Here is a 13,941-nt window from a genome sequence, read left to right as displayed (position 1 = left end):
CCACTTGTGGTTTTCCCTGGCCATCTGCTTCCTGTTCCTTAGGACTTGTGTCACCTGCCTTCCTGCACTGGGGGAATGCTCTTCACTGCCACGTGACTGTTCTTCACCTTCACAATGCAGTGCTCCCCCACCCCACTCTCTCCCCTTCACCTGACATATGTCACATCCCACAAAGCTCTGCCGCTGTTCCCCACTTCCCTCTCTCGGGCTATCCCTTCTGCTGCCAGGTGGTCATGGTTACGCTTAAGCCCAACACACTTTCTCCTTTCTGTCCAGTCCGCTCTTCATCAAGAATAAGCTCTAGGGGGCACCTGGGTGGCTCATTCGGTTGGGCATTTGACTTTGGTCATGATCTCATGGTTTGTGGGTTCCAGACCCCCGTCGGGCTCTTTGCTGACCGCTCAGAGCCTGGAGCCTCCTTCAGATTCTGTGTGTGTGTCTCTCTCTCTGCCCCTCTGTGTTCTCTCTCTCTCTCTCAAAAATAAATAAACATTAAAATAAAATTAAAAAGAAAAAAAAAAGAATAAGCTTTACAATCTCCCAACCATGTGAAGGAACTTAGGAGCTGGTTGCCTAGGGACAGCGGCCACCACGTTCCCAGCTATGAGACACATGATCCTGGGCTGTTCTAGAAGGTGGATTCATCTCAGGGTGGGGCTCTGACCCAGGAGAAGTCTCTGACACCTGACCCTCAGCCTCCTAGATGCTCGCAGGTGGCAATATCTTCCTGCCTACACGGAGGTGCTTTCCCACGTACTTTAACACTGCTGCTTAGCCTAAGAAACCTCCCCCTTTTGTTTTTTCAGAAAATAAAGGTAGGTTATTATGCTTGTCCTCAGCAACTAGGGGGAAGCAGCCCACACATATGGAGTTGCAATGAAATTAAATCCTAGAACTAGAATTTAATTTCCAAGTCATAATGAGCTGAGAGAAGTCTAAGGAAAGCTCTCAAGTGGCCAGTGGTATCCTAAGGTGTCTATAGCACGCTAGATTTTTCCTCTCGCACGATGTCATATTCATCTCTGTGATTCCTACCTTCCCGGGGCTCTCCAAGAGCAGAGGGGGGAGTTCACTACTGCATTCCCAGTGCCCAGCACAGCAGCTGGCCCGGAGCGAAGTCCCCTAGCTCCCGCAGTACTGAATGGCAAGGCCAGAAGGTTATTTCCATTTCAATTCTCTTTCCATCTATTTTGTTTCGTCAAAGTGGAAAGATCCTTGTTTCTCGAGGACATGATCTGAAAACCTCTTTTCGCTCTTCCTCCCTTTTAAGCAGGATTCAACAGGTATGGCACCTACCTGAGTCACTTGTTTCCTTGTTCTTGTTTTTGTGATTAACTTCTACTGGAGACAAGGCAAATGGAAGTGACATCAAGTTTCTTTTTTAAAAAAAAAAATCTATTCAAAGAAGCAACGAGTCCATTTGTAGAAAATTATCAAATAGAAAATAATACCAGTAGAACTGGATGTGGCAAAAGTCATGATGATTGTATGTAAATAGTGGGTATTTGGGAAACAGTGAGTATTTGGGAAACAGTGGGTATTTGGGAATACAGCATCCTTCAGTATTTTCCTAAGTGCCCCGTTTTCCCTGTTAGATCGCAGGCCCTGGGAAGGCGAGAACTAATTCTTATACATCTTTCTACTGCCATCCTATTTTTATTGGCTACATTTCTACTGACTGAATTAATACATGGAAATATTGGGGGATATTCTGAGGGAAGGACATGTAGAAAATCAGTGCACTGCCTACAGATGCTACTTCAGCCGAAGAAATGGACAGCAAACTCACAGAAGGGAAAGCTCTTTGGGAATCTGAATTTGGTAATTCACCCCATTTGTGAAAAGCGACGTCCTTTAGAAATGATATGTAGTAATTTGGAAGATGATTTTTCAAATCAATATTATTTATATTCTAGTCCAACGCCTTCCACTGGAGAGGCAAGGAAATTGAGATAACACTACAAAGATAATGCATGGACATACATAAATTTATATGTGACTAGCACAATGTTCACACTGCAAATATGCATGGGTAAAAACAGTCCTTTGCTTCTTTGCAACATATGGCTCAAACCTCAGAGGAGCTACACCCTTTAAAATTCTCTAAATTTTAGATACAACCATAAACAATAAGAGCCATATTTTTGTAGTACATAGTCTACTCCACTGGGTCTAATATATGTTGGCCGTTTATAGAAACAATGGAGGAAGCTGTCTGTGGGCTGTTCAGGCTGACCGTTCCTTCCAGGGTGGAGTGATACCATCATGGAACACATTTCAGAGAAGATCCTTATACAATAGCTGCCTCTAACCTTGAATTTGTTTTGTTCCATACCAGATGCCTCGTTAGAAAAATGGCAATATTGAAATGCAGTAATGTTAGTCTTACAGTAACACTAGTAACATAAATAAGTCTAGAATTATTCAGCTAAACACACACACACACACACACACACACACACACACACACACACCAAAAGAGACAAACCCGTGGTGACAGTTGGCCTTGATGGGCCTTTATCTGCATGATCTCCCAGGGAAGCAGTTACTTTTACGAATATAATCTGTGCAGTTCTTAGCTGACCATGCACTTAGATGTTATTCACTCCCTACGAAGTCTTGAGATCGTTCAGTCTGTCAAGATGTACTTTAAAGTTCTTGCTCACTTATGCCTTGTACATAAAATATATAAATACAGCATTTGGTTCAGACAAATACATTTTCTGGACTGTTGAAGGTGCACGAATTTGCTCGGTTTCTTGATAGAAAGCCCCAACTCTTATTCATTATTATTATTCATTGCTATTATCTTTAATTTCTGTTCTATTTTCTGGATATATCAGTCCCTTCACTGATATTAGAAAAATACATCAGTTGAGTTGAAATGTATGTACATATAAGGAGGGACCAAAGAACGAATAAAGATAATGTGGAAGTCACCTCCCTCGTGTACCAATGCTGTACCCAAATTTCCTCATAATGACCAAGTTTAGTGGTGGTCGTTGCTTGGTGCCGAGGAGAACCTCGAAAGCAGTTTCTGGTGACTTTCCCCTTCCTGACCTTGTTCAGGTTTTGTCTTTTAAAAATGATCTCCGTTGTCTCTCTGGCCATTTCCAGTACATTGTTTATTAAGTCTCAGTGAGTCAATGATGCAGACCCCAGCTAAACGTGAATTTGGAGTTAGAAAGGACCGTAGAAATAGCCGGGCCAGAATTTCTCCAAAGTGCGTTTGGTAGCTCTCTAGTCCTGGGAAAGATTTTATGGGAGGAAAAGAGAGAAAGAGAGACTTGGTGCAGTGTAGTTATAGGAAGCTGGCTATTATACCCTCTCTTTAGAAATTCATAACACCCTTTAACCTATTAAAGACTGAGAAGTTTTGCAGTAAAGAAACCCTGTTTTACATTTTCACCCCGGCACTTTGTAAAACTGTCTGTTACTGAAATTTCTGAAGACTGTATCCTGCCATTTCTGAGGAAGCTCATTCTGCAGAACATGCCTGAGGAATTGCTGATGCCAAGTCCCCTCCCATTTGACAGATGAGGAAATTAAGCCTGATTCACTCTCCATTCACCTAAACCTCATTTACTCGCAGGGACTGTGGTAAGTATGGATAATAGGCTTTAAAGCTGAAGAGAACTTACCCTACCTTCATAAAAGAAAAAAGCGAACTGCAGAAAGTTTAACTGATTTATTCAAAGTCACCATCAACAGTGTCCTTGTCTAGCATCTAGAATGTCCTCACTTCTGCCTTTTCCTACTCCCATCAAAAAAGTGCTCTTTCCACTGCATGAGTGTATTTTTTTCTGAAATTATTATAGCTTGCACTTTGCTTTCTCTGATGTCAGACCTTTTTTCTTCAATACAGTAGAAACTCATTTTAACAAAACTCTAGCTAACCACACTCCCCAGCTTAATGGACACCTGTGGTTCTCTCGGCAAACACAGCCAGGCTGCCCGTGGCACGGAGAATGCTCAACTCTGAAGCTACTCTAGAGCTCTCCTAGACTTTTCCTTAAATCCAGTTATGTCAGTCTAACTTGGAATTACAATCATGTAAATTAATGAAATATTACAGAGTATTGTGGTATGAGGGCAGAAGAGTTATTTCTCTAAGAACTGTTTTTTATGTTTGAAAGAGAGTGTATGTGAGAGTGGGGGGACGTGCATAGAGAGAGAGAGAGAGAGAGAGAGCATGAGAAAGGAAGGGAGGGGAGAATCTTAAGCAGGCTCCATGCTTGGCTTGTGCAGCCCAATGCGGGGCTTGATCCCATGACCTTGGGATCATGACCTGAGCCAAAATCAAGGACTGGATGCTTAACTTTACCCAACTAAACCACCCAGTTGTCCCTCTAAGAGCTCTTTTGAAAGGAGTTGTTTCTCTTTGAATTTAAAAGGTTTTGTAAAGATTGAATACACAGGAGTTGTTAAAAATTGCTGCCAAAGTAGTTGTGGGGGAGGCAAGAGTAAGTCATGGAGAAAAGTCATGACAATTTAGAAGGATTCTGCATTCAAATTGTCTTGCAGGTCTAAATCTAAGGAAAACTGAAACTAGAATTTATAGATAATACGGTATGAATGTGGCTCACGCAAGAAGGACAACTTGGAACTCCAGTCAGTAGATTCACTTTCAAAAACCCGAAACAACAACAACAACAACAACAACAACCCAAAAGGCCCTAGTCCTTCATGGAAAGGTTAGCGAATGAATATACATATACATGTTTTAAGTTAAAACTAAAAGGTTGAGAAGTATTTTTAAATGAATCTTTGCTTTATCTAGCCTTTATACATAGCTGACTACCAGTTCACATAAATCAAATAGTTTAGGGGCATTGTTACTAGTGTCTCAGCAGTTAAAAATACTTATTTAAAGTGTTGGAAAAGGGCCACATACCTGAGTGGCAGCTTAAAATTTTGAATTGCTATCTCTTGTATTTTATTTCTCTTGATTCCCTGGGTCCTTCGACCATTAGAACTAGACCAGAGGGTGAAGCTAATTGCCTCAGCGAAGGGAGGCCACAGAGGGACCCAGCAAGAGCAAGGACAAAAACATTCTCAGTTTAGATACAGTTATGATGAACATCTTGACTTTAAATTGGGAGGTTGAGACATAGGAGAGAGAGAAGGCAGATATGGGAGAATCTGCGAGGCTCAGAGGATAGTTTACAAAATTAACCAGAGAAGAGAGAACTTGGAGGATGATTCTACAGGAGTGCTTTCTTACTGGAAAAGTTAGAGATCTCAAAGATGAAAACTCTTATTAGGAAACCAGAAGGGTTTAAGGGGGACGAAAAGAGAGACCAGCATTTATAAACCTTTTCGACTAAATGTATAGGAAGAAATATAGGGTTTGTTTCTTGATCCAGGATTTTTTGTAAGTTTATTTATTTGTTGAGAGAGAGAGAGAGAGAGAGAGAGAGAGAGAACCAGTGGGGGAGGGGCAGAGAGAGAGGGAGACAGGAGATCCAAAGTGGGGCTCAAACTCAAGGACCATGAAATCATGACCTGAGCTTAAGTTGGATGCTTAACTGACTGAGCCACCCAGGCACCCCTTGAGCCAGGATTTTTAAAAAAGGAGTACAGCATATGTTCTTTTCTGGTTGATCCTATCCTGTCCTGTCCTGTCCTATCCTATCCCATCCTATTCTATTCAACTTAAAAAGGCTGGCCATCAATACTAAGACCACAGTTTAGAAAACATCATATAAATAATTATTGGTGCCAAAAAAAGAAAGAAAATAAATAATGATGGTACCACCAGAAGGCTCATTTTTCACACTATCAACTCCTGGGGTCAAAACCTGGTGTGCCAATAGAAACAGCCAGCCACAATGGGTCTGGGGGTATCCCGGTTGTCTTGCCTGAATTCCCAGGTTGGAAAGATGGCAAGCTTACCACTGAAGCCTCATATTTAGGCTTGATTCATGCTGGAAATTCAGGCCCAGGGCTGACCTGGTGGACAAGTGACCTCAGAGGGCCCCTCAACTCCTCCACTGGGAGAGGGAGACACAGGTGACAGTGCTGAGCACTTGCGGAGGTGCTAAAGGAACCAGAAGAGTGAAGTTCGGGCATGGAGGACACAGGTGCACCTGCTTCATGACCAAAGGCTAGGGGAGAGACCACAGGTGTCAGCAACAATTGCAGCACAGGGGACCCCGGGGGCCAGGCAGGTGTTGCTACTCTCAGCAGAACACCAATGATGAGGACGGATAGGTTGTAGCTAAAAGCCAGCGAGGCTAGGCTGTGAGGACACAGCCCTGATCCAGATGCCAGGGCATCTCTCTCCGCTAGCTGAGAGACTATTTCCTTTGACCAAATACCTGTCGGAGAGAGAGAACCTCACATTGAGTATTACTTCATGGCGCCGGGATTTCAAGTTGTCAGTCTTGACTGGAATTGGGGTCTCAAGAGGTAAGCTTAACTTATTTGTAGAAGATAATAAGCTATGTTTCTGCATCTATGATTTGTTAACGGTGTATTTTAAACCTGAAAAAACCTGTATTGAAAGAATGGTGTATGAAAGCAACATGCAGTTCTTACTGTTTTTTTTTTTTTTTTAACACATATTGAGTGCCAATGTTCTAGACACTGTACTGAACACTGAATCAGACATAATTCTCTGTTCACTTGGCTCCCAGGCAAAATGGTAGGAACACAATATACAAAGAGACAGTGATGGGGGAAGGGATATCTGCATGATTATGAATGTGCGTGTTGAGGAAGTACAAATAATCCCATGACATATTATTTAGAGGCAATTACTATAGGGGAAGAAAATCGTGCCCTCATAAGTCATTTATTAAACATCTCAAAGTGTGTGTGTAACTATAGAATTTTGATATCAACTCTGGCTGGCAGTGATGCAGGATCAGCAGCCGCACTCTGGAAAAAGATTTTTGGCCCCCGCTCCCGAAAACCTAGGGTTTGGCTTGACCATCTGTATTTTCAGAATGTTCCCTTGGTGATTGTTCTGTGAAACTCCAACTGGTAGTGGCCATTGCCATAGAAAGCTATATGTGTTTCTTATAGACGGTCTATTTGTGTTTGATTATCTTCTGTGGTATTGTTAAGAGTAAAGCCATTTAGGCTAGCTCACAAAAATTTCTCCTTGAGAAAACATCCTTAAATCTCATGTGACCTCTGCATTAATTAGAACAGAAGTTAATAAACTAGGTGAAAAGTAATAAACATAAAAATACGTTTGAGGCATTATGCTTAGGGGGAGCCTACTCCTAAATCTTGAAAAAGTGTTAGGAGGCCAAGATTTGCATATTTCAGTTTTAAAGATCCTTAACCCATAGTAATGGGAAGCCTCATTCATCCTGTTCCTCACAGTTCTGGTGGCAAGGTGTAGTTTCTTAGGCAATCCTAGTGTGAGTTGTTGAAATCAGTGGGTACAAAGCATTCTCTCTAAAAATACGGTGGTGGTATTTGGGAACACAAGTTACAAATGAACTTTTCTCTCCATCGGAAAATCTAAGGCCCGTTGATAATTCTATACTTAAAGCCACGTGGGTGTTTATTGCTTGGTAGCCTTTTGCTGTAGAAGGCAAACGGCAGTAAAGTAACCCCTGTCCTAAACGGCTGCAGCCAATTGCTGAAGACCTTAGCAAGTGAGATTTTTGGCCATAGGCAAGAATGACTTGGGAATCGTGGCTCACAGGTTTATAGCCCTTAACATTCTCTTACTCAAGACCTAAAAGGACTGGATGGAAATTAGAGTTTCAGTCCTTGACTCCTAATAAAGTTAATACTCCCTGCAGTGTCATATCATTGTCACTGGCCATACCACCTTGATGAATCATTAACTGCAACGTGTCATAGTCTCAGACTGAGTTTTAAAGGGACCAACTCTCTAGTGGGGACACCCAGGAACCCTGGATCCTAGTCTGTTATTACTGACTATGGATCTCTTTTTGCTTTTGATTTTTTTATTGGTGATAATTCTATTTCTCTGACAGTGTTTGCATAAAAAAGAAAACACTGGGAATTGTCAAAACTTACAGACTACTCCTTCCCTCGGTTCTTCTGGTAAACAGTGTTAGTGAATTCCTTGAACAGCAGGGACCATACATATGCTCCATTTTTGGCGCCTCTCTGGTATACTGCACACAGAAGGTGTTCAGTTATTGTTGACTGCCTGCCTTAAAAGACACCTTCTGTGTAATTTTGCCTTTCAATTTACCAGAATGCTAAAAACTCCATATTAGATATTCTATGCAGGATTTTCTCTTTTGCCTAGATAGCTAATTGTGGTATATTCAACTGGTTTTGAGTTTCCTAGAAGAAATACACTTTTTCTAGTTTTAAGCCAACTTCAGTTCAAGTCTAAGACTTTCTTCCCCCTCCACCCCCCCCCCCCCCCAGCTTTCTTGATCTAGCATTATTTCTGATGGGTTCAATTAGAGGTTCTGGAAACTCCCTTTCAGTGGCATAGGAACAGGGAGTAATCACTACTATCTTTTTTTCTCACAGTTAAACTTCTACAGTTGGACTACAAAAATGAGTGCCTACTGTCAGCTATGTAGTATCCTAGCTAATAAGAAATGAAACATCTTTCCAATGAGCATGTGCGCTCCACCCTTATGCAAATGCTAGAGTCACAAAAGCAGTAACTTCGGGAGCATATCTTCTACCCACAGGACAGCTCTCTTCCATATCCCCCATTTTCAAAGAAGTGAAAATGTTGTACATTTCCTATCAATTTCTGTGTTACCCACTGATGAATGAGCCTAAGCTGAGAGAAATTTAGTGATTGAAGGCAAGGGTGCAGAATGGGGTTGGATTTTCTTTTTTTTTTTTTTTTGTAATCAAGCAGTTTTAGACCAAAATCTCATCCATTAAAAACCTGCTGCTTTCTACAGGCCAAATTCAAATTGGATAGCCACTTAGGTAGAACGAAAAACCCAGTATTTGGGTAAGTGACCTCAGGTGGAGTAAAGTTTTACCATATTTTTGGTGGACTGGGGAGCAATGAAAACTCTAGAAATGGCTGCTTGCAACAAGGGCACGACTGGCGATTAGGAATCACTGCCATCTGCCAGTGCCTGCCTTTGCAGCAACCGGGGGATGGTGATTATGGAGCTGGATTTGTAGCAAGCTTCAGTGGGGTGACTCACCTCCTCTCCTGGATAGAAACAAAGGACTGAGAAGGGATACCTCATTTTCTAAATACATGAAAATATTGAAGAAAATGAGAATAGGAATCTTTCTGATGTCATCAATAGTGTCTAAAAAAAGAAAAATCAGTGCTAACAGAAAAGGCTAGGTGAAAGTGGGAGAATTTCTATAAAGCCTGCCAGGATGATTGCTTGCTGGGAATTAGGAGTCCTAGTTCTAATCCTGGTTTTGGCCCACAAATTGCTGGAGGATAGACATTTAAACCCTCCAGAGTTTAATTTCTCCAGCTGGGAGTTGAGCAAGCCCTAACTTAATTAGGTGAGCACTAATAGAGCAAATACGTAACTCCTATTAGAAAGTTTTGGATGGTAAATGTCCATCAGGTAAATTTTCTCTCTCTGAAGACAAAGTTTACTAGGTACCTAATTTGAGTCACACTGGGGATACGTTCATAGCTTTACACGTACTGTGCAGGCCTTCAGGAGGAAGGCTGGCCTTATACCTATTTGATTATTCTTGGCACAGTGATTGACTTGTCAGTACACAAATATTTGTGGAACTGAATTGCTGTTTGCATAAACTATCTCATACGTAGGAAGGACATTCTTTTTTTTTTTTTTTTCCTTTTCCTGATGGTGGGTTGAAGGGAATGACATGTAGTAATCATGCAGAGAAGGTCATGATTGGACCCTTATTGAAGGCACGTTTTTTCCCCCCTCATTTTACGGCTAACAGGAGAAGTGTATTCTACCGGCTCTCTCAGTACATGGATTGGAACATTTAGATCGCTAGGAAGGTGTCTCACTTTCAAGTTGTTCAATGACTGGCGTATACAGTGGAGTATTTAGTGCCGTGGTGTGTTATAGGTTACTGAATCACCTCGCATGGAAATTACATGCACTTTCAACCCCACAGAATGGCAATTCAAGGCCATTTCCTAAGGACGTGATGGATGGCTCCTCTGTGAGATTTGTAGCAGGAATTGAAAGAATACCCGATTCCTTGTACTGAATCCCAGCCCTTTCCGTTTCTCCTTTTGCAACTGGGCTGCCAAAGAGGTTAACTGATAACAACATCTACTTAGCTGCTACAGACTCAGCGTGTTGTAGAGGTTGAAAATTTCCTCAACGTCAAACGGGAGTATGACAATGGAAGGTCAATGGTGGTTGGGTCTCAAAAGCCATTAGCATCACCCGGGAACTTGTTACAGTGAAAATCCTCACCCCTCAGGCCTCTGGAATCAAAGCGTTTTAACAAGTGCTCCAGGTGATTCTGATACCTGCTAACATTTTGAAACCAACCAGCTAGAATATTTAACACTGCAAGTAACACCCGAGGGTGGTTCTTTATTAGGTCCACTCTTATTCTGAAAATAAAAGATTGTTATATAGATGAATCTGTTCAGTGTGGATATCTAAACTTTAACAACCCAAACTCAGGTTTCTTGTATTCTTAGCAACTCCAGTGTTATAACCCAGTAGGGCCCATCAGTTGTTTCAGTGAGGCAACTTCAGTTCACATCAATAACTTGCCTGAGTCCCTGCTCTCTATAAAGCACACATGAGTAATACTAGTTCTTTCCTTCCAGGGTCTTAGAATTTAGCGGGAGGGTATTTAAATTTGTAAATGCATAAAATATGTGGAGAAAGGCAAAGCTGGGGGGGGGGAATTGGGGGGGGGGTGGGCAAGCCTTAAATAGAAACACCTGTGCTCTGGGAGACTCTTGTGTCTACAAAGGCCTGACCAAATCGAAGCCTCCACACCATGGTGGGCAGGTGAGTTTGCCGAAGTAAAAGAGAGTTCCCTTTCCGTGCTTTTGTTTCTCCGCTTCTAAAGAGAGTTCCCTTTCCGTGCTTTTGTTTCTCCGCTTCTAAAATAGCCTGAGGCAGGGCCAGAACTGTGATTTGAAAAGGCCCCTTGATGATTTTGAGGGGTTGGGGGTTGGAGGAAGCCAAAATGGGGAAACTCTGCCTTCTGCTTCAACCAGAAAGTTCTATATTTCTGTTTATATATCAGCCCCACATGTAAGTTTCTGTTGGAAAAAGGGCTTCCATAGCGGAAGGAAAAAAAAAAAAAGAAACAACTTCTGAACTAGATGATCTCAGGTTTATTTCTGTCCTCTATGGTCTCTACATCTTAAAATCCTGGGAAGATTCACTGGTAGGAAGGGATACCTTGAATTCTTTGCAGAAAATTGTTAATGGAATAACAAGGTGAAATGATAAATGGAAGCTGTGTTAAACAGAAATATTTATCACCCAGTGGGATGGAAAAGGGAAAATTCATTCATTTTAAGAGGCCTATAGTTTGAAGTATAGACCGTTTTGGACTTGGACAAAAATTTCAAAGTAGATCCAAATTCCGGTGAAAAGAAGAAAAATCTCTTAGGGTTCAAGGTCTTATTGTTAAACGAGGTTCTACTCTGGAGTCTATTTATGAATATACAATAACTGAAATTCTGTTCTTTCCCTAATCTACCATATGTCTTGCTAGCTTAAAAACATTACAATAAGGAGGAGGTTTTTTTCCCCCCTGCAACAGAAACCAAGAGAATAGTGCTCAAATGACAAATGGGAACTCTATAACTAGTTGGGACTGAAACTCTCATGCTTTACTTTGATAGCAACTTAACAACTTAAGAGCCCTTCCAATGGTCACTATGGCTGCTTTTAAAGGAATTTTAATAGTTTTATAAGCAGAGTGTAATAAGCTCATCTATGGCAATTATGCACAAGGATAGCTGAGAACACTTCAAGCATGCTAACTGAGCCCCAGTCAGGGTCCCTTTGAAGTGAACCTCCTAAGATTTAAAGTAGTGGGTGACCTGGTGAATAAAATAGCAATTCACTGCACCATAGCTCAAGGAATGAGTAGGCCAGTTATGACCTAAGGAGGTAATCAAGAAGATTAAAAAGGAACAAAGCTGGAAAGAAAAAAAGAACAAAGAATTGAAACTGCTCATTGCAACTGAAAAAGGCACTATAGAACCAAATCGCAAACATGAGACGTGATTGATCTGTTCCTGGGAATTCTTTTGTAAACTTGGAGAGTTTCAAACTGAATTAAGCTTTTGATTTTTGAAAAGAATGATCACAAGGGGGATGAGAAGATAAAACAAGGGAAACAGCATACCAGCCCAGAACAGGCTATTTCTGAAATATCAGTTACATTTGGATGCAAAATGTGCAAGTTCTCTGTTGTGAGAATGTCGTTTCTCAAGACCTTTTACTACCCTTGTGAAAGAATAATGCATTCTGACAAGTCTTTGACCCTAAATGAGAATATGTCAAGGAAAACAAAATTCCCTACTCTCTACTACAGCAAGATGCCCAAAAGCCCGTGGAAAGGGATGCTACACTAAACTGTATCGCCCTGGCTCAGGGGAGCTAATTAAAACCCCTGGAGAAATCTGTAGAGTTCTAGCCAGACATGTGAGAACTTGACTTGCTCTCTGTGCTGTCCACCATACAATATGTTCAAATGGCTGGAGCCTTGTCTGGTGCTAAATAGCCCAAGGATGGGGATGCTGCTTGAGAGACACCCACGGTCACAGTCACACCAGCCAAATCTGTTCGTGCGCCCGTGCCTTCCCAGAGAACAGAGGAGCATATGGAAGGGTTGGGCTCCTTGCCATCTGTCAAGAGTGGGCAGGGCTGCACACGCAATCCCAGTTGGCACCGAGGCTGGGGAGATAACAATTTTCACAGTGAAGGGTCTGCTGGTCCCCGATAAGAACAGTTTTCAAATGGGGGAGAAACCACACAACAGAAATCACCCTGTTCCCTTCTCTGATCTACCCAAAGCTCTCATGGGTCAAACTATAGGACTTCGAAGGGAGAACATCCACAGCCACTGCTCAGTTTTTACAGAGCTTGGACATTGACTTGCTACATAATCCTTTTAAACAACAGTCACGTTTATGGAAATGCTGCCCAGTAACTCCCATTTAACTTCTAAAAACTTGCACAGTGTGATTTCCTCCTCGGTGAGATTGAGACCCAGGGTATCACTCTCTTCCATTTCCGCTTGTGCTGCTAACCAGTAAAGTGTGAAAATGGCAGTGGGGATTTTTTTATTAGGAAAAAAAAGAATCCCAGCTTTCCAGCATTCCCCTTTATCACCCTAAAAATCTGACCCCTTCTTCTGCCTTTGACTTGCATCTGTAAATGACCAAATGAAACCTTATAAGAACATACAGTTTTTATAACCACTGTCTGTAAGGAAGTAGTCATGGATGGCCCTGTGAGGTTACAGTGATGGTTTCTATTAAAAGCTTGTCCAAATTAATCACTATGTACTTTGAAACTCCTGAGCTATTTATTTCCAAGTGTCTGCAAACACTTCAGTTACTTATTAAGCAGGACACCCTGAAAGACTACATTTCTGTTTCAGATGACCTGTTTAAGTTCTTTGCGTATTCTAACTCATCAAATCCTGATAGTAATTCTACAGCGTAGGTGCTATTTTCCCATTTTACAAATGAGGAAGGTGTCGTGAAAAGAAAGAAACTTATCCCAAGAAATACAGTAAGTGGTGGGTCCAGGACGCCCCTGAAAAAAAAGCTGGCTCTGGAGTTGGTCACTTGTAACCATTACTCTTTACTCCCTGCCCCCCTAATGGAGGCACTATGCATGTGGAAGGGTGTGGGGAACTAGCTGGTCCCTGTAGTAGGGAGTGTGGATGGAGGAGAGGGTGGGAAGGGTAGGAAGAAAGAGCACAGGATATGCTGGGATGTTCCTTAGTTCACATACACTATAGTAAATTTCCCTCAGGATGATTGTGGTCTCTCTTAAAAAAATGAGGAGTTTGCGGGGCACCTGG

General features: G+C 41.8%; 1 protein-coding gene across 5 annotated transcripts in view; it reads right to left on the bottom strand.

Moving 5' to 3' along the window:
- Positions 1-13,941, bottom strand: part of DLGAP1 (DLG associated protein 1) — an 885,205-nt gene that overhangs the window by 346,905 nt on the left and 524,359 nt on the right. The window lies entirely within an intron of this gene.

Source organism: Acinonyx jubatus, chromosome D3 (genome assembly GCF_027475565.1).
Source record: "Acinonyx jubatus isolate Ajub_Pintada_27869175 chromosome D3, VMU_Ajub_asm_v1.0, whole genome shotgun sequence".
NCBI classification, from domain to species: domain Eukaryota; kingdom Metazoa; phylum Chordata; class Mammalia; order Carnivora; family Felidae; genus Acinonyx; species Acinonyx jubatus.
This window is presented reverse-complemented; position numbering and strand designations above follow the sequence as displayed.